Here is a 20,948-nt window from a genome sequence, read left to right as displayed (position 1 = left end):
GGTATTTAGAAACCATTGCCACATGTAGTATTATATGTAGGGGGTATTTAGAAACCATTGCCACATATAGTATTATACGTGGGGGGTATTTACAAATCATTGGTACAAGTGGTATTATGTGTGGGGGGTATTTGGAAACCATTGCCACATGTAGTACTATATGTGGGGGTATTTAAAAACCATTGCCACATGTAGTACTATATGTGAGGTATTTATAAATCATTGCTACATGTAGTATTATATGTGGGGGATATACAAATCTTTGCTACATGTAGTATTATATGCGGAGTACTAATGCATTGCTCTCTGATATATTACAGTAGTAAATGACGTCCTGCAGGGGAATAGGAAGATCTCTGTAAGGGACACACCACATAACAGAGGCCTGTCCATCATACGAGAGTCGTGATAGTGACAACGAGCGGCCATATTGCAATGAAATCTCTATCACTACACAACATGGCCCGGTGCTGCTGCTGTAACCAGAGCGTGAGGATTCTGAGTTGCTAAGCAACACTGCACGCACAACTAGAATGCAGCAGCTCAGACGTGATTGTGACTTATCATGCAAGGGGCATCTACATATTCAAATCCCCCTCAGATGACCAATTAACCCGGAGGCTGGCACCTGGAGCTTAAAGGGTTAAAGGCTTAGCCAAAGTCAGAGAGCTGCGTCTGGTGTATCCGAAAGCCTTGGTGAGAAAGTATAGATTATTTTTCTTTATATTGAACATTTTTGGGCATATTCAGTGAGTGCAAGAACTTGGGAAGTAAACAAGGCAATAGTCCGCAGTAGGGTATTCAATGGTCAAATAATATTCTCTTTTTTCGCTTAAAGATTTATACGCTGAATACGTTTATTTAATTGTATGTCTGCGAGTTTCATCACGCAATAAATCAGGTGCAATAAATAATATACCGTGAAATATAGAGTTAACCCTTTAGAGCGTACAAAGTTATTGTATGCAGTAAATGTAATTATTCCACCTTCCCATGGGTGGTGTCATTAATACTGCTGGTCACATGCAGACTAGACATCACATTACAGATATGAATACGCAACAGTATTTTTGCCAATCACATCCTCAATGAACCATCAACTTATTTAACTCCCAGATCACTTTAGGTTTCATACCGCCAATCTTAAGCACAATTTTTCACAATTTTGGCATATTGATTATATGTACAACCCATCATCATTAAACAAAAACAACTCAAACTCCTTTATAAATGCTGGTGAGAACACAATATAAAGACTCTTACCTTCATCCTGGTGACCTCCTTGAGTCTTGTCATCAGTTGTATGGAAAAGTTTGTTCTCCTATATAAGAAATGTATTTATAATCAGGCTCTGCTAGGATGCAGGAAACCTTGTGATGATGCTTCTTCCCCTCTCTGATGAATTCGTTGGACAGGGATCTAATACATTGAAATATGTATGCAAGAAGAGACTTATGTGAGTGCTTATACTGGGAAGGAAGGTTGTTAAGTTTGCCGTCAGACAGCTAAACAGTGCCAAGTACAGAAGAACCAATAAAGAGCAATTGTTAGAGAGAACAAAAGCCTGGGAGGAAAGTAGTTGAGATTCCTGGGCAAAGCCTACAAACTTGCACTTGAACTTGAATATAGGTCTGTGTCTGTCACCCTGCAGAATAAATGTGTGTCTGTCCCGCCAGCCCACATTAAATCATGTCAACCCTTGGCCATTGAACTGTGTTGCTAAGAGAATTATCACAGTTGATGGAGACTTTCACACCACTGTGTTTGGTAGACATCAGAACGTCCAGATGTATTCAATTTATTTATTTCCTCTTTCCATTTCGCCATCATATCCCCACTGTTTGTCCCACTGTTGAATTAACCCTCTCCATGCCTTAATAGCCTACAGATTTGGTGCCTGCTGGGGGGGTGGGGGCAAGGGGGGTCTTGCTCCTGCAGAAGGCCTGTCTCCTGAGGGCTGTTGTCATGACTAATGTTTTGGTTTGGAGGGCAGGGATTGTCTGGCTTTGGGGATCCCTCAGTATTTTAGAAGCAAGCTGCTGAGTTTTCTCACAGTCTGGCTGGAAGACAGGATTCTGCTCAGCCAATGCTGCTATTCAACACTTAATTAAACGCTAATGGCAGCTGTGGATGAGGTCACCCCAGACAGCTTTTCTCACACATTTTTCATGCAAATCTACTAAACTCAAAACAAATTTGAATAAAACGCCCTTTGTGAAGCCACTGTATGGACTGTCTTGTGTTCCTCCAAGGTCATTATGTCTGGCTCAACAGACTCCAAAACTTTGCTTTACCACCGTAAAATGGAGCCCAGATTTCTGCAAACCAACCTCATTCCCAAAGCAAAGAAAATATCAGTTTAATTTCATCAATTATGTCAGATTCTGTCTATGTTGTTTACAGGCTCTAGTTACATTTTATTTCACTAAGTTTTTGTTTTGTTTTTCTAGTCCCAACTGGTCCCTTTGATTCATATAGTTTTCACTTTTATTTTGTATTTTAAAAAAAAAATCCTCATTTGTTTATATGCAAAAGATTTATTTAAAATTATTACTTTTTTCACATTTGTTTTTTTAACTGCATTTTTAAAAGGTGCATAAAACACTAGACTCAGGACCTGCTGCAATTTTCAAAATACTCCTGACTACAAATGTGCTACTAAAATGCCACAACCAAATCGCTGTGTATAAGATGTGAAAAAAGTTTCTACAATTACAAGCAAACATCTTCCTGCAGCATTTCTCTTCAACAAATCCGCCTGAAATAAAAAAAATGCTATTGAAAAGCACAAAAAAATGTTGCAAAAAAAAAGAAAATCCAAGTAGCCACCTATGGTGGCCCGTATTTGTCACACTGAATTCTCTTTGGTTTTTAATAAATGTACTATGAGATCAAGATGCTCTAAAAATATAATTTTTACATTTTTGTTATTGATTCTACATTTCTTCACGTAAAGCTATTGGACATGATTGACATGGAAAAATAATTTTTGTATACCGTATTTTAGTGGTTACCTTTAGTTAATAAAATTGCACTAAGTTTCAGTCTGCTTTTTTTCATTTATTCAGTCATTTTCAGATCAAATGGACATACAGTTTTCAGCCTGATTCAAGTTTTCTCTTCCTAGAGTGTCTCTACTGATAATATAGGCTGGATGAAATAATCTTTGCATATGTAGTGTTTTGCTGTCTTCATTAGCAAACATGTCAGCACAGCTTCTATGCTGTACCAGTTCCTCTTCATGTGCTTCCCTCCTTATCTGTAGCTTCTTTTCTCTGCCTTCTGTGAGAATATTAATGCTTTCCCATCTTTCAATTGAGATCTGTGTACAACCCTTTCCCTCTTCATGCTGCTATCTCTAAGGCCACTGCCCCACTATCAGTATTTGATCAGTATTCGGTCAGTATTTTTTCTCAGGAGTGGGAGCCAAAACCAGGTGAAGAACAATCAGAGAAAAGGTATAATAGAAACAAGTCACCAATTCTGCATTTATCAACCACTCCTGGTTTTGGATCCCACTCCTGAGAAAAAATACTGACTGAATACTGACCAAATACTGATAGTGGGGCCGTGGCCTAACACTGAGAGAAGGGAGAGGGGAGCAGAGTTCTATCAGGAGCATGATTTCTGACAGACTGCATCAGTTTTGCGAAAGCACTTAACTAGATAGGACTTCTAGACTCTCTGCAGCGGCAACCTGGTAGAAATTTTTTTAATAAAAAAGTATTAAAAAGAGGCTTAATATTGCATTTAGTAAGCAAATGCTTCATAAAAAAAATTGTGTGAAGGTGTACATAGCCTTTAAAGAACACGGTTATCCAACAAAGGTAACTGTCTTCTAAAATATCGTGACTATTTGCACCACCTTTAACAGAAATTATAACAATCTAAAGAGTCATATAATTTCAAAGAGTTTTCACATCTCTTTTGAGAGAAAGCTAGACCAATCCAAACCTATAATTTTTCTTCTCTTCCGCCATTCAGATGTAGACTTGCTTTTGTTCTTTTATCTTTTTCTTGTGGTGTAAACTAATTACACTTCATTTTCAGCTTACAGACATTTGAATTACCATTTTTATTATGACTTTTCAGGTACATTATAGGTCAGGAACCCTTCAATATTAACAAGTTCTACAGGTCCTTAGGTAGTAAAACAACTCACACAAAAACTCACAAATGTTATTATTGTTGAATATTGAAATGTATTTTTTTCACATTTTTATGAGACAAGATTTGGTGTTAATTATTGATAGCAGTCCTTCTGTTATAGGCTCTCTAAGCCATAAGTCTGGAGGAGCAGCACGAACCAGAGGTGATGATGCAGCATATTAGCAAATACCACGACCGCAGGTTATGCAGGATGGCAGAAGAAAAAGTGGAGAAGGAAGCACAGATAAAGCGGATACACATCATCAGAACATTAAATGTATAGGAAACTTGTATCTTTCAGCAGTTAATCAAAGGAATACAGTCTGGTATCTTCAAGCATGGCAGTCGTTAAACGTGTAGGAAAGAAGTAAATGCAGCCTGGTAGCTTCCAGTAGGGTAGTAGTTAATAGCAGTCATGTATGCAAACTGGGACTTGTAGAAAAGAAATGGCTTCACAGCAAGAAAGCAGCAAAGTGTTTAGGCATATTGAACACTCACTTGCAGAGACCAGGTGTGACCAGGACCAAGAATAGTTGTGAGGCATTGTTAATGTGCATGCTGAGAGGTAGGTGTGGAGAACACCTAGTAAGCATTTGCTGAGTTTGGAGATAATGCTGGCTGTGGCATGAAAGTCAGAAGTAGCAGAGGTGGGTGATAAGACACCTAGCTGAAGCTGAGGTAAGTGGCTCAGAAGGAAACTCCTGACAAACTTAAGGCAACTGTGAGCAATGCTACTAAATACCAAATCACCAGATCTCTACCTGAGCTAGCCGTAAAAGGCATAGGGTTATGATATCATAGGAGTTTGAGGGGTTACTTAAGAAACCTGCCACCTTCTACTGCAAAGGGAGGGAGCAATAAGAGAAGGGAGCAAGACCAGGAGTTGGAGCCAGCACACGTACCAGCTTCAAGTCTTGCAACTTGGCAGTGTAGAGTCATAAGCACTAACCTTGGTCTGCACTGCTTTGGAATCCTCTTATACAATATTTAGTGACTTTCTAAATTAATTTTTGTTTATCCCTTGCATTAATTTAACAGATCAGCCACTACTAGAAAGATATACTCCTGTTCAGGGCCGGACTGGCCATCTGGCAGTTCTGGCATTTGCCAGAGGGGCCGCACTCTGCTGAAGCCCCTTTGATGTGGTTTCAGGACGGGGGCAGCTCAGGAGCAGGAGAAGGAGGCGCAGCCTGAACGCATCTTCTCATGTGAGCAGCAGCAGCGAGACCTCTCTGGTCCCAGCAGTGAGACAGAAGTCGGCAGTAAGGAGGAGGGGCAGGGGCGGGGCAGTCTCCAAGCTCCTGCTCTGGGCCTGCAAGGCTAATTTACATACATCACTAGGAGGCCATCAGATATAAATCTCACAACTGCTGTCTGTAGCTCCCATCCAATGAAATCAAGCAGGGGAGCTACAGAAACCAAATAGAGGAGGTGGGCGGGGCCAGTGCTGTGAGGAGAACAAGACTATGGAAGATTCTACAACTGAGCTCTTCCCATAGCAGCTCCGGCCTCCCTCCCCCCTTTTGCTGTAATGTCACCAGCAGTCGAGACGGGTGAGAGAGAGTGAAGGAGGGTCAGGGCTGGAGAATGCAGGGCTGAGATCAGAACAGGAGGGCTCAGGGCAGGACGGGAGAGCCAAGAGCAGGGCGGGAGGGCCGAGAACAGGACGGGAGGGCCGAGAGCAGGACGGGAGGGCCGAGAGCAGGACGGGAGGGCCGAGAGCAGGACGGGAGGGCCGAGAGCAGGACGGGAGGGCTGAGAGCAGGACAGGAGGGCTCAGGCCTGTGTGCACAACCACCACCCTAGCAACTGCCCTGAAATCCCCGATTCCTAGGATGTAATATCGCATGATGAAGAAATCCAGCTGCCTGCAGAAAAGAGTGAGTATATATGTGCTCAATGTGTAAAGTGTGTATATGTGCAAGTCATGTCTGTAGTACATGTATATGTGTATGACGCGCCCCCTGGGCCGTGGGGATACCGGGAGCCGGGCCTGATAGACGCTGGGGGTTGTAGTCACCTGACTGACTGGAACTGAACTCTCTTCACTCCCTGAACCAAGATGGTTCCTTACATTTATACTTCCTACTACAGTGCTCCCAGGATCTACGTCCTCCACCTATCCACTACATAGTTCCCCCTCTCTAAGTGGTTCCTCCCCACTCCAGCCAGGGATCAGGGACTGTGCTCTCCCGTAGGAGCAATCTCGCCCTGTCCCCCGGAAATGTGGTGTAGTGGATGTAGTGTTAGGGTCCTGAGCCATACTCCTTCCTTACCTGAGAGTGAGATACCACACCTCTGGGTAAGATACAATACCTCTGTGGCGACCGAACCCTCAGGGGCGCTACATGTATATATGCACTATTTGTAAATATATATATATATATTATATGTGTATGTGTGTATATATATATATATATATATATACATATATACACTGCTCAAAAAAATAAAGTGAACACTTAAACAACAGAATATAACTGCAAGTAAATCAAGCTTCTGTGAAATCAAACTGTCCACTTAGGAAGCAACACTGATTGACAATCAATTTCACATGCTGTTGTGCAAATGGAATAGACAATAGATGGAAATTATTGGCAATTATCAAGACACCCTCAACAAAAGAGTGGTTCTGCAGGTGGGGACCACAGACCACATCTCAGTACCAATGCTTTCTGGCTGATGTTTTGAATGTTGGTTGTGCTTTCACACTCGTGGTAGCATGAGACGGACTCTACAACCCACAGAAGTTGCTCAGGTAGTGCAGCTCATCCAGGATGGCACATCAGTGCGAGCTGTGGCAAGAAGGTTTGCTGTGTCTGTCAGGGTAGTGTCCAGAGGCTGGAGGCGCTACCAGGAGACAGGCCAGTACACCAGGAGACGTGGAGGGGGCCGTAGGAGGGCAACAACCCAGCAGCAGGACCGCTACCTCCGCCTTTGTGCAAGGAGCAACAGGAGAAGCACTGCCAGAGCCCTGCAAAATGACCTCCAGCAGGCCACAAATGTGCATGTGTCTGCACAAACGGTTAGAAACCGACTCCATGAGGGTGGTATGAGTGCCGACGTCCACAGCCGGGGATCACGTGATGCCTGTGAGTGTCCAGTGATAGCGCCGCTCACAGGCAATAAATACAACTAAAGGTTATTACAAAAAGACTTATGGGCACAAGATAAATACATTGGGGGACATTGGGGCAATTGAAAAAAGTAACGGACAACTTCATTAAACCTTTGTTGGAAAAACTTGCAATACATTTACAGAAATTTAAGCAGAGCTTTGTTAGCAATCTGAACACTAAAAAACTGTGTTTGTATAGGAAACACTAGTGTTAGGCCACGTTCACACGTTCAGTATTTGGTCAGTATTTTACATCAGTGTATAAGCCAAAACCAGGAGTGGTTGAGAAATGCAGAAGTGGTGACGTGTTTCTATTATACTTTTCCTCTGATTCTTCCACTCCTGGTTTTTGGCTTATACACTGATGTAAAATACTGACAAAATACTGAACATGTGCACCCAATCACAGAGGCCTCTGCTCCTTTTAAGTACACCTGACAGCAGATACATGGTGCCGATCTATGGGCAGGGTGTATCAGGCACTGGCTTGTTTTTCTAGTCAGAATGCGGCAAGGATTATGCATATCGCCTACTTTCAGTCCTGGCACTGGGGAATCTTGACAGTCAGCTGTGCACGATGCGAGGCTTCACAAGTCTGCAGTCACATAGTGCATCTGCAGGCTATCACAAAAAACATGGACCAACCCCTTTAATCCCTTTACGACCTTGTCAGTAATAGTACGTAGCTGCGCCCTGGGCCTATAGGGCCAGCTATGTACTATTACGCGGGGTGCAATCGCGCCCGCACACAAGCGTTGCGGGGCGATCGCTGCGGGTGTCAGCGGATTGTGACAGCTGACATCCGGTGCTATGTGCCAGGAGTGGTCCCGTACCGCTTCCGGCACATTAACCCCCGCAATGCTGCGATCGAAGTCGATCGCAGCATTGTGGGGACAAGGGGAGGTAAGCGTGATACTCACTTCTCCTGCCGGCGTCCCGTGATATCTGCGGCGGCTCCCGGATGTTGTCATGACGACCTGATGTCATCATGACCACATCCGGGTCACCAGACAGCAGGAAGTTATTTTGCTCATGCGCAGTGCCCAACCAAAGTAACTTCTCCCTGTGCAGCGCTGACAGGCTCTATAGCACAGGGATGGTGCTGCATTCCTGTGCTATATAGCGATCAGGCTGCAAAAAGTGAAAGTCCCATAGTGGGACAAAGTGTAAAAGTAAAAAAAGTGCCAGAAATTGAAAAAAAAATTAAAAAAAATTGTAAAAATGTATAGAAAAAAATAATCCCCAAAAAATAAAAATATATTGTACCCATAATATTTATTTATTATGAAAAAAAACAATAAAAGTACACATATTTGGTATTGCCACGTCCGGAATGACCTGACCTATAAAACTGGCCCACTAGTTAACCCCTTTAGTGAACACAGTAAAAAAATAAAATAAAAAACGAAGCAAAAAAAGATGCTTTATCATCATACCCCCAAACAAAAAATGGAATAAAACGCTATCAAAAAGACGAATGCAAATAAAAATGGTACTGCTGAAAACGTCATCTTGTCCCACAAAAAACAAGCTGCCATACAGCTCCAAAGACCGAAAAATAAAAAAGTTATAGCTCTCAGAATAAAGCGATGCAAAAACAATTCTTTTCTATAAAAGTTTTTATTGTGTAAAAGTGCTAAAACATAAAAAAACTATATAAATGTGGTACTGCTGTAAACGTACTGACCCGAAGTATAAAGCTGCCTTATCAATTTTACCACACACGGAACGGCATAAAAAAATATATATTTCGAAATTGTTGGTTTTTGTTTATTCTGCCTTCCAAAATTCAGAATAGAAAGTGATCAAAAAATGTCACATGGCCGAAAATGGTACCAATACAAACACCAACTTGTCCCGCAAAAAACAAGCCATCACATGACTCTGTTGGCCAAAATATGGAAAAATTATAGCTCTCAAAATATGGCGATGCAAAAACTAGTCTTTGCAAAAAAAAGCGTCTTTTAGTGTGCAACAGCTGTCAGTCATAAAAACCCGATATGAATCTGGTATCGCTGTAATCGCACTGACCCGAAGAATAAAGTCATCTATTCACTTATACCGCATGAGGAACAGCATAAATAATAAACTTTAGGACTAGGGTTGTGCTAGGGTTAGGGTTGGGCTAGGGTTAGGGTTGGGCTAGGGTTAGGGTTGGACTAGGGTTAGGGTTGGACTAGGGTTAGGGTTAGGGTTGGGCTAGGGTTAGGGTTGGGCTAGGGTTGTGCTAGGGCTAGGGTTGTGCTAGGGCTAGGGTTGTGCTAGGGCAAGACTAGGGTTATGGTTGGGCTAGGTTTAGGGTTGGGGTTTTATTAGGATTGGGGTTAGGCTTGTGTTGGGGTTGGGATTTTTACAAAAAGTGCTCTCTATTTGAGTTTGCATCGGGTGCTCGGGTATGCACCGTGTATCATGAGTGCTTGAGTCTCCACCCCATATGTTTTGCAGCTGTTATACAGCCAAAAAAACCTCGCGGGGATTGCCTGCCATGCACGAGCGATCCCCGCATGTTTTTTTTTGGGTGTCTAATAATCGTGAAACATGCGGGGCGAGGACTCGAGCATGTCACTTGAGCACCTGCGATACATGGTGCATACCCAAGCACCCGATGCAAACTCAAGTAGCGAGCACTTGCGCTCAAGACTAATGACAACTTATTCAATATGATGACATAATGTTATCAAATTCTGTGTCGAACAAAATGTTCACTTAACCCCTTGATAAAATCCTTGAGGGGTCTAGTTTCCAAAATAGAGTCACTTCTGGGGGGTTTCCGCTGTTTAGGCGCGTCAAGGGCTCTCCAAACGCGACATGGCGTCCGCTTTCGATTCCAGCCAATTTTGCGTTCAAAAAGTCACACAGTGCTCCTTCCCTTCTGAACCCTGCCGTGAGCCCAAACTATGGCTTTCCCCCACATATGGGGTATTGGCTTACTCAAGAGAAATTGCACAACAAATGCTATGGCACAATTTCTCCTATTACCCTTATGAAAATGCAAAATTGGGAGCTGAAAAACATTTTTGTGGGAAAAATGTGAAAATTTTATTTTTACGGCTCAATGTTATAAACTTCTGTGAACCACCTGAGGGTTCACGGTGCTCACCACACATCTAGATAAGTTCCCTGAGGGGTCTCTAGTTTCCAAAATGGTGTCACTTGTGGGGGGTTTCCATTGTTTAGGCACATCAGGGGCTCCCCAACGGCAACATGGCATCCGCTAATTATTTAAGCAAATTTTACATTCAAAAAGTCAAATGGCGGTCCTTCCCTTCCGAACTCTACCGTGCGCCCAAACAATGGCTTTCTGCTACATATGGGGTATCGGCGTGCTCAGGAGGAATTGCACAACAAATTTTGTGCTCTATTTTTTAATGATACCCTTGTGAAAATAAAAAATTGGGGTCTAAAGTAACATTTTTGTGAAAAAAAATCAATGTTCATTTTTTTCTTCCACATTCCAAAAATTCCTGTGAAGCACCTGAAGGGTTAATAAACTTTTTGAATGTGGTTTTGAGCACCTTGAGGGGTGCAGTTTTTGGAATGGTGTCACTTTTTGGTATTTTCTGTAATAAAGGCCCCTCAAAGTCACTTCAAATGTGATGTGGTCCCTAAAAAAATGGTTTTGAAAATTTTGTTGTAAAAATGAAAAATCGCTGGTCAAATATTAACCCTTATAGCTCCCTATCAAAAAAAATGTTGGCTCCAAAATTGTGTTGATGTAAAGTAGACATGTGGGAAACGTTATTTATTAACTATGCTGTGTGACATATCACTCTGATTTGAAAATTCAAAGTTTGAAAATTTTCAAAATTTTCAAAATTTTCGCCAAATTTCCGTTTTTTTCACAAATAAACGCAAGTGATATTGAACAAATTTTACCACTATCGTGAAGTACAATATGTCACAAAAAAAACAATCTCACAGTCAGTGGGATTCGTTGAAGCGTTCCAGAATAATTACCGCATAAAGTGACAGTGGTCAGAATTGTAAAAATTGGCCTGGTCATCAAAGTGCAAACCACCTTGGGGGGTAAAGGGGTTAAAGAGAATGTTTCACCATTTTTACATCCTAGACTGGCCACATCATGATAAAGAGGCTGAAGATCTAAATAAAACATATATATTTTTAACTTTTCCTCTCCATTGTGGGGGTTTTAGCTTACATCTCAATCCCGTACAGAGTCCTCATTCAGGTGTTATTGATTTTTCATGTACTCAAAAATGGTCCTAGTTTAATCAGCGTTTCAGCTTTTGCCATCAGTATTTCATTAGTGATTTTCACATATGAAAAAAATAAATAAATTACAAAGCATGTCCTATACATTACACTGTTAATCACGGACCACACGGATTGTGCACTGGCGCTACCCGTGTGCTGTCCATGATTGTCACAGTAGGGCCATAGATTTGTAGAGGTGATTTTCTCTGTGGCGCTGATAAAACACGAAAATGTCTCTGATTTTTTTTGGGAGACACAGTCTGCAATAAAATATGGGGATATGAACAGGACCATAGACTATAATGGAAATGAAATCATGAAAACCACAGATAGAACATGTACATGAGAAACAGATGTCTGAATGAGACATGACTGTCATTACATGTGTCAGGAGTAGAGCGGGATGGCGCACGCTGCAGCTGTAGTCTCCCTGGTTGTTATAACATGTATATGGCCACCCATCAGCTATATACATGCCAGTCATCGTCCTATACGGCCTATTCACACAGGAGGTCCGCACTTCTCTGTGCACAGAGCGATTGTTAATATGTTGTGTGCACGTACAGTCATGGCCAAAAGTATTGAGAATGAGACAAATAGTAATTTTTCCAAAGTTTACTGCTTCAATTTTTGTAATGGCAATTTGCATATACTCCTGAATGTCAAAGAGTGATCAGCTTAACAGCAATTACTGTACTTGCAAAGTCAATATTTGCCCAGAAAATGAACTTTAACCCCCAAAGCACATTTCAACATCATTGCAGTCCTGCCTTAAAAGGAGCAGCTAACATCGTTTTAGTGATTGATACATTAACACAGGTGTGGGTGTTGATGAGGACAGGGCTGGCGATCAATCAGTCATGATTAAGTAAGAATGACATCACTGGACACTTTAAAAGGAGGCTGGTTCTTGGTATCATTGTTTCTCTTCAGTTAACCATGGTTATCTCTAAAGAAACACGTGCAGCCATCATTGCACTGCACAAAAATGGCCTAACAGGGAAGAGTATCGCAGCTACAAAGATTGCACCTCAGTCAACAATCTATCGCATCATCAAGAACTTCAAGGAGAGAGCTTCCATTGTTGTCAAAAAGGCTCCAGGGCACCCAAGAAACACCAGCAAGCGCCAGGACCGTATCTTAAAACTGTTTCAGCTGCGGGATCGGACTACCACCAGTGCCGAGCTTGCTCAGGAATGGCAGCAGGCTGGTGTGAGTGCTTCTGCACACACTGTGAGGCGGAGACTCTTTGAGCAAGGGCTGGTTTCAAGGAGGGCAGCAAAGAAGCAACTTCTCTCCAGAAAAAACATCAGGGACCGACTGATATTCTGCAAAAGGTACAGGGAGTGGACTGCTGAGGACTGAGGCAAAGTCATTTTCTCTGATGAATCCCCTTTTCGATTGTTTGGGACATCTGGAAAACAGCTTATTCGGAGAAGAAGAGGTGAGCGCTACCACCAGTCTTGTCTCATGCCAACTGTAAAGCATCCTGAAACCATTCATGTGTGGGGTTGCTTCTCAGCCAAGGGAATCGGCTCACTCACAGTCTTGCCTAAAAACACAGCCATGAATAAAGAATGGTACCAGAATGTCCTCCAAGAGCAACTTCTCCCAACTGTCCAAGAGCAGTTTGGCGCCCAACAATGCCTTTTCCAGCATGATGGAGCACCTTGCCATAAAGCAAAGGTGATAACTAAATGGCTCATGGAACAAAACATAGAGATTTTGGGTCCATGGCCTGGAAACTCCCCAGATCTTAATCCCATTGAGAACTTGTGGTCAATCATCAAGAGACGGGTGGACAAACAAAAACCAACAAATTCTGGCAAAATGCAAGCATTGATTATGCAAGAATGGACTGCTATCAGTCAGGATTTGGTCCAAAAGTTGATTGAGAGCATGCCAGGGAGAATTACAGAGGTCTTGAAGAAGAAGGGGCAACACTGCAAATATTGACTTTTCTAACTGTCAATATAACCTATTGGTACTCATAATATGATTGCAATTATATTTCTGTATGCGATATAAACATCAGACAAACACTAATAAAAACCAGAGGCCAGCAGATCATGTGAAAATATAATTTTGGTGACATTCTCCAAACATTTTGCCATTACTGTACAATGTCATGTTCTCAGGAGTACATGTCCTGTTTACCGGGACTAATGTGCTACCAAGAACCACGATTTTTAAGCTGGCTAAAAATCATCGCACGTGACGAGTAACCATTTTGCTCTTTTATCAGGTGATTACTGACCTGTTTAAATGAGCCAATATCTGGAAGGCTCCTACCAACACATACCGGTATTTCATGATTATTGGATCATCTAAATTGGCCATAATTCAGTGGCTGTCAGCTATGGAGGTCCGCAACACAAACCACACATCATTGTATGCTGCTGACCTGTAGTTAGACTATCTAGAGAGCAAGATTACAGAAGTTACAAGAAGTGGGCCTGTGTTCTTGAAAATGCCAGGGCTGAATTTCAGTCCCAGTCCGGCCCTGCTCCTGTTGCATTGAAACCTCTTTGGACTATTTTCAGAGTTCCCATGAACAGCTACCCAATGCTCAACGATTGGAAGCAACTCCAAACGTTTTTCCATATTATTTTTTCATAAAATAACTAAGTAACCCCTGCACAAGGTTATGATGTACACTAGCTTTTCAGTCAATTTTGCAGTTGCTGGCAAGTCTGTGCTACTTGTGAAGGCTATGTAAAAAATACCTGTAATTCCACAATGCTTAAAGAGGTTGTGCTAGCTCAGCAATTTATCACCTACCTAGAGGGCAGGTGATAACTTGCTGATCACTGAGGATCCCACTGATTCTGAGAACGGGGCTCTGAAGTGTAAAGTACTCAGCTTTCTCCTGCAGTCCCATACAGAATGAATGGTGCTGCGGTCGAGAATGCACACTGGCACTCTATTCTAATGGGGATAAAGTAACCGGTCCTGGTAGATGGGGGTTCTAGCAGTCAAACCCCCACCTATCTATTTATTTTAATCAAATTTTCATTTCTACGTTTAAAATCCATTGTACTGGACTGAACTATATACTCATAGTCACGTGTTATACATCCCATTGCTTCATGATATCTGGCTCCATATATGGAATGGATTAAACTGAAAATATAATTTAAAAGAATATTATACCAGATCACACAGTTATCTGTGCATTATTCCACATAAAAAAATCAGTGAACTCCTCGCAATTTTTAAAAACAATGATCAAACACCTGATAACATATATTTGTAGCCAATAATACATTTCTGACTTTATAAACTAGAGAAAGGTTGATGTGCTTTTCCATCCAGAGACATATGAGGAAACAGAAGGTATAGAGATATTTTTTTCAATTTTTCCACTGATTTTATGATAAAAAAATCCCTATTTTATCTTAGGGTACAAGGTGAAATAAAACGCGTATAACGCTTCTGTACAGTTCTAAAAACAAAGAGTGTGTTAATACGATACTTTTTGATACTGACTAAGGCCCCTTCATACATCCGCTTAAAAAACATACTAGTGACACTGACCGTTTTATCTATCCGTGTGATTTTCTGTTGGCCGTCCTTGAGTACATATGTAAAATCCATGTGTTACCCATGTACTATCCATGTGACATTCGTCTGCCGTCCATGTGACACTTACCAGATTTTTAAGTGTTAAAGATGTGCAAAGATATAGATAGATAGATAGATAGATAGATAGATAGATAGATAGATAGATAGATAGATAGATAGATAGATAGATAAATAGATAATTAGTGCCTTGCATATGTTGGTTACTGTACATGGATTAATCAAATAAATAAATGAGAAAATTTATGTGGGATCCCCCTCATTTTTTGTAACCAGCAAAGGTTAAGCAGACAGCTGTGAGCTGATATTATCAGGCTGGGAAAGTCCATGGTTATTGAGCCCTTCCGAGCCTAAAAATACAGCCCTCAGGCTCCCCAAAAGTGGACCATCACATGAGATGCTCCATGTCTGGCGCTTCACCTTTGCTCTTCCCGATTGCCCTGGTGCATTGGCAGTCGGGGTAATGGGGCTTGGACTTGATGTCAGCTGTGAATTGTCCTAAAACACAGCTGGCATCAAGCCCTGTTGTAATGGAGAGGTGTCTATCAGACCCCATGATTACTAACCCAGTAATAAAAAAAACACACAAAAAAAATTCTTTATTTAAATAAACACCCCCTGACACTTTCCCTGGTCTACCAGTTTATTTTTATTTTTTAAAAATCCCACGCAGGTCCACCGTAGTCCACCTCAATCAGACGTAGTCCAGCAAATGGAAAGCTGAAAAGAATACACACACAAAACACAGAGAAATAAATCAAAGACACTTTCCCTCGTTCACCACTTTTAAAAAAAAAGTTCACACTCCGGTCCGACGTAGTCCAAGCAAATCCAGAGATGTCCATCGAATCCACCATACTAGCCTATGGTGCCTCATTCTGAGGCTCCATATTCTTTGTAAACAGTCACTGCCGGGTCATACTGCGCTGAGCAAGACCAGGCGATTCTGAAGGACTTTGACGTCATTAACGTTACCGCTCATCAGAGTCGCCAAGTCACAAAGAGGGCAGCGTGACACGGTGACTCTGATGTGAACCAGGGAAAGTGGTGAACCAGGGAAAGTGTCGGGAGTGTATATTTAAATAATTGCCAATGCACCAGGGCTATGGCAAAGCCCCAGACTTGGAACATCTCATGTGATGCTCCACTTGTGGGGTGGCTGCAGGCTGATAATTTTAGGCTGGGAAGGGACCAATAACTGGGGACCTTCCCTGCCTGATAATATCAGCTCACAGCTGTCTGCTTTATCTTTGCTGGTTACCAAAAATGGGGCGGACCCCATGTCATTTTTTTCATATATGTATTTATCTATTAGGCTAATACATGTACAGTAAGCTACACACGCAAGGCACTAATTATATATCTCATGGATATCTATCTATCTATATTTTTGCACATCTTAAACCTAAAAATCTGTAAATTCTATTCTGCACTCTATTCCGGTACATATCACACAGAAGGTACACGGATGACAGAAGGATGTTATCCTTGTGTGGTACGTATTGTCATACATGCTGCCGGGAAAAAAAACGGACATGTCTACGCATGGGTCACATGAACACATGGTCCGTGTGAAAACTCTGACATGTGCACAGCCCCATAGATTATAATGGGTGTGTGTAAGTAAGTGTCTCCGGTACGAGTGAAAACGGACTCCACATGTACCGGAAACATGGACGCGTGAAGAGGGCCTAAGATAAAATTGAATCCTACAAGTTGTGAAACAGAGCATGTAAATTGGGAGAAGAGAATAACAGATGCCAGGTGATACATATAAGTTTAGGCTGGTAGGGTCATTAAGGAGTTTGTCTTATATTATCTCTGATTATTCATAGCACAACAGAGTAAGCTTCTAACATAAGTAACGCATTTCATTTACTGGAGAAATCGGTACACAATAATTCTTTTCTTTCATACCCCCTACAGGAAACTCCTTTATTGGAAGGGAGCCAAGACAACCTTATTTTCTGTGCCATTGTCACTTTATGGACTGTAAAAGGAAGAGAGGAACATTGCTGCCATAGCAGGAGATTGAAATGAAGTTTGCCAAACAAGCATACAATTTCATTTGCACTTAAACTTTCCTTCCAACAAAAAGCCATTGCTGGTGGATTGACATGTTTACACCCTGTGATTTTCCTTAAAGAAAGGGATATAAAAAAAAGCTTACCGCTGATGTTTTCAATAGGCTCTGGCCGAAAATACATTGTTGTGTGACTTTGGAGCAAACCTTTGCATTCATTATAATATCTTGTATTGTGAAGGGAACGTGATTTCATTGAGGAGCTATTGGGCTAAAAGGTAGATTGTAGAGCCCAGTGGGATCATGTCTGTCAGAGTCATTCATATACTACAATAGCAAGTATATGGCCTCAAAGGGAAACACAAAAACTTAACATAGAAAACTTGTGAAAGTAAAAAGATCTTTAAACATCTATTGTATACAGTACTGTGCAAATGTTGGTGGGTATGGAAAAATTGCTGCAAAGTAAAAATGCTTTCAAAAATAGAATTCTTGATTCTTTATCAATTACAACTTGCAAAGTGAATGAACAAAAGGAAATCTAAATCAAGTCAATATTTGGTGTGACCGCCCTTTGCCTTCAAAACAGCATCAAACCATCAATTCTTCTAGTTACACTTGTACGCCGTTTCTGAAGAAACTCGGTAGGAAGGTAGCTTCTTGAAGAACTAACCACAGATCTTCTGTGGATGTAGGAGTACGCAAAAACTTCTGTCACTTTACGTAATCCTACACAGACTCGATGATGTTGAGATCAGGGCTGTATGGGGGTCATATCATCACTTCCAGGACTCATTGCTCTTCTTTATACTGAAGATAATTCTTAATTAAATTAGTTGCATTTTGGGGTATTTTTCCTGCTGTAGAATAAATTTGGAGCCAATATGCCTCCCTGATAGTACTGCATGATGGATAAGTATCTGACTGTATTTGTCATCATTGAGGACACCATTAATCTTGACAAAATCCCAAACTCCATTTGCTGAAATGCAGTCTCAAATTTGCAAGGAACCTCCAGCATGCTTCACTGTTAAAAAAGAAGTTAAAAAATAATATAACTTTTTGGAGCTGGAATTCTTCACTTTTTTTTTTGCATTGATTCCATGTGTGACCACACGTTGTTCCTGGCTTCGACACTGTGAAATCCGTGGAGGGTGAGCTGACTTCCATTTGTTGTCTATTGCTATGCTTCACTGTTGCCTGCAGAAACTCATTATTGTACCGCTGTCCAGCTCTCTGGTGAACAAACTGCCTTGTGCTACAGCCAAATATTTCAAATTTTAACTCATCGGTTCAGAGCGCCTGATGCCATTTTTCTGAACTCCCTATGTTTTGGGGCATATTTGAGTCACTTAGCCTTGTTTCTATGTTTAATGTATGGTATTTGGCTGCAATTCTTCCATGAAGGCCACTTCTGGCCAGACTTCTTCGAACAGTAGATGGGTGATGGGTATAGTTGGGTCCCAATTGTTGCTGCCAGTAATTATTTGATAGTACTGGGGGACATCTTCCGATTTTAAAAGGAAGTAAGAATGATGTCTTTCATCTGCTGCACTGTTTCTTTGGCCGACCATTGATATGGTCATCAACATTGCCCATTTCTTGGTGTCCTCAGGGAGGTATCTGATTGGATTCAAATTTATTCTGCAACAGGTCAATGTCTCTAAACATACAGCCAATGTCATTAAGTACTATCTTCAGTATAAAGGCAAAGAAAAAAATGGCAAAAAACTATGCTTTCTCATAATGTCGCCAAACAAAAAGTGGAATAACATGCTATGAAAAAGAGAAATGTAAATAAAACTGCTATCACTGAAAACGCCATGTTGTCCCTCAAAAAACAAGCTGCCATACAGCTCCGTATATAGAGAAATAAAAAAGCTATAGCTCTCAGAATAGAGCGATGCAAAAACAATTGTTTTTTCTATAAAATAGTTTTAATTGTGAAAAAGCGGCAAAACATAAAAAATTATATAAATGTGTTATCACTGTAATCGTACTGACTTGAAGAATAAATCTGTCTTATCTGTTATACCACACGGTGGGCGGCATAAAAAAAAAAACAAACAATTCCTGTCTCCCAAAAATCAGAATAGAAAGCGATCAAAAAATGCTGTATACCCGAAAATGGTACCAATAAAAATATAAACTCGTCCTACAAAACAACAAGCCCTCACATCACTGTCAACAGAAAAATTGAAAAATTATAGCTCTCAAAATATGGCGATGCAAAAACGTATAAATCTGGTATCGCTGTAATCGCACTGACCCAAAGAATAAAGTCGTGTAATCACTGATACCGCATGAGGAACAGCGTAAAAAAATAAATAAAACCAATTGTTCACCTGCTGTTCATTTGTTTCTACTGCCTCCCAAAGATCGCAGTATGGCTTGGCTCACATTTATCCTGCACTCTGCGCTGAGCGCTTACACCGGGGTTTCTATGCAAATCTCTGAAATATGTGATTCAGACGGAACCCCGGCAGAAGATTCCCTATAGGGCAGATGAAGACACTGTGGATGCCGTCTGGCCTAAGATCCAGCGGTGTCCGTCTTTTTCAGTGTTCATAAAAGCATGGTTGACCGCAGTTTTATTCACTTCTGAAAAGAAGAACACCGCAGAGGCCAGACGGAGTCCAGAGTAACTTTGCTGCCTCATTATAGTGAATGGATCGGGGGTTTCATCTGAATCACGTCATTCGGAGATTTAGATGGAAACCCTGAAATAAATGCTCAGTGTAGAGCGCTGGATAAATGTGATCCAAAATGTTATGTAAAATGTTCCCAATAAAAGCTTCAAGCCAATCCATAAAAAAAGCGAGTCCCCACTCAGGTCCATCATCTGTCAATGGAAATATAGGGGGCTTCCACATTACTGGTAGCTCAAATGCTATGGACAAGGACTATTGCTCCTTGCCCCTCAAAAGAAATCAAGCTAATTTTGCGCTCCCAAATCCAAATGCCTAAACCACATTTAGCTTCCACATATTTGGCATATCTGTAGCAATGAGAGCCCGCTTAATTTATGGATGCATGTCTCCAGAAACACAAACTGTGCGTAATGTATAGGGCACTACAATGTACCGGGCACTACAACATAATGGGGACTACAATGTACTTATCTGAAGATTTGCAATATTCATTTAGCAAAATCCATTGCTGCTTGTTTCCGGACAACACCCATGGAGTCCAAATCATCACTACACCTGTAGATAAATTCCCAGAGGGGTGTAATTTTCAGAATGGGGTCACCTGAGGGGGGATATGGCTCTTCTAGCACTTAGGGCCTCTGTATATGGAGTCTGCAAACTATTCTAGGAAAATCTGTGCTTCAAGAGTCAAATAGCGCTCATTCCCACCCGAGTCTCGCCGTGTGGCTAAGCAGTACTGTACAGCCACATTTTTTCATTCAGCAGAAATTGTATAGCCAATTTTGGTTCCATTTTTACCCTTGTGAAAATGTAAAACCTGGGGCTAAAACAATTTTTTGGGGGGTAAAAATTTAATTATTTTCTTTTCACTGACCAATGGTATAAAATTATGTGACACATCTGTGGTGTCAATATGATCACTGCACTCATAGATGAATTCATTGTGAGGTATAATTTAGAAATAGGGTCAGTTATGGGGTGTTCTGCTGTTCTTGCTCCTCAGGGGCTCTTCCAATGGGTCATCATGGCATAAGCAAACCATAACAGTAAAATCTGCACTGTAATATGGCGCTCCTTCCTTTCTGGGCTTTCCATTGAGCCTGAAAGTAGTTCCCGATTACATGTAGGGTATTGGCACACTCAGCAGAATTTGCACAACAAACTGTGAAGTCCATTTTTTCGTATTAGCCCTTATAAAAATTAGAAATTT

At 41.3% G+C, this 20,948-nt stretch overlaps 1 long non-coding RNA gene across 1 annotated transcript; it reads left to right on the top strand.

The window, feature by feature from the left end:
- Positions 1-389: 389 nt before the first annotated feature.
- LOC141166514 (uncharacterized) lies at positions 390-17,514 on the top strand. The gene is made up of 3 exons (XR_012251314.1): positions 390-696; positions 4,271-6,029; positions 16,991-17,514. It is a non-coding gene; the product is annotated as an uncharacterized lncRNA (long non-coding RNA).
- Positions 17,515-20,948: the final 3,434 nt, after the last annotated feature.

The sequence above is a fragment of the Phyllobates terribilis genome, unplaced genomic scaffold, assembly GCF_046119375.1.
Source record: "Phyllobates terribilis strain yellow unplaced genomic scaffold, ASM4611937v1 Scaffold_11__3_contigs__length_659146591, whole genome shotgun sequence".
Lineage (NCBI taxonomy): Eukaryota > Metazoa > Chordata > Amphibia > Anura > Dendrobatidae > Phyllobates > Phyllobates terribilis.
The sequence above is the reverse complement of the archived record's forward strand: the minus strand, read 5'-3'. Positions and strand labels throughout refer to the sequence as shown.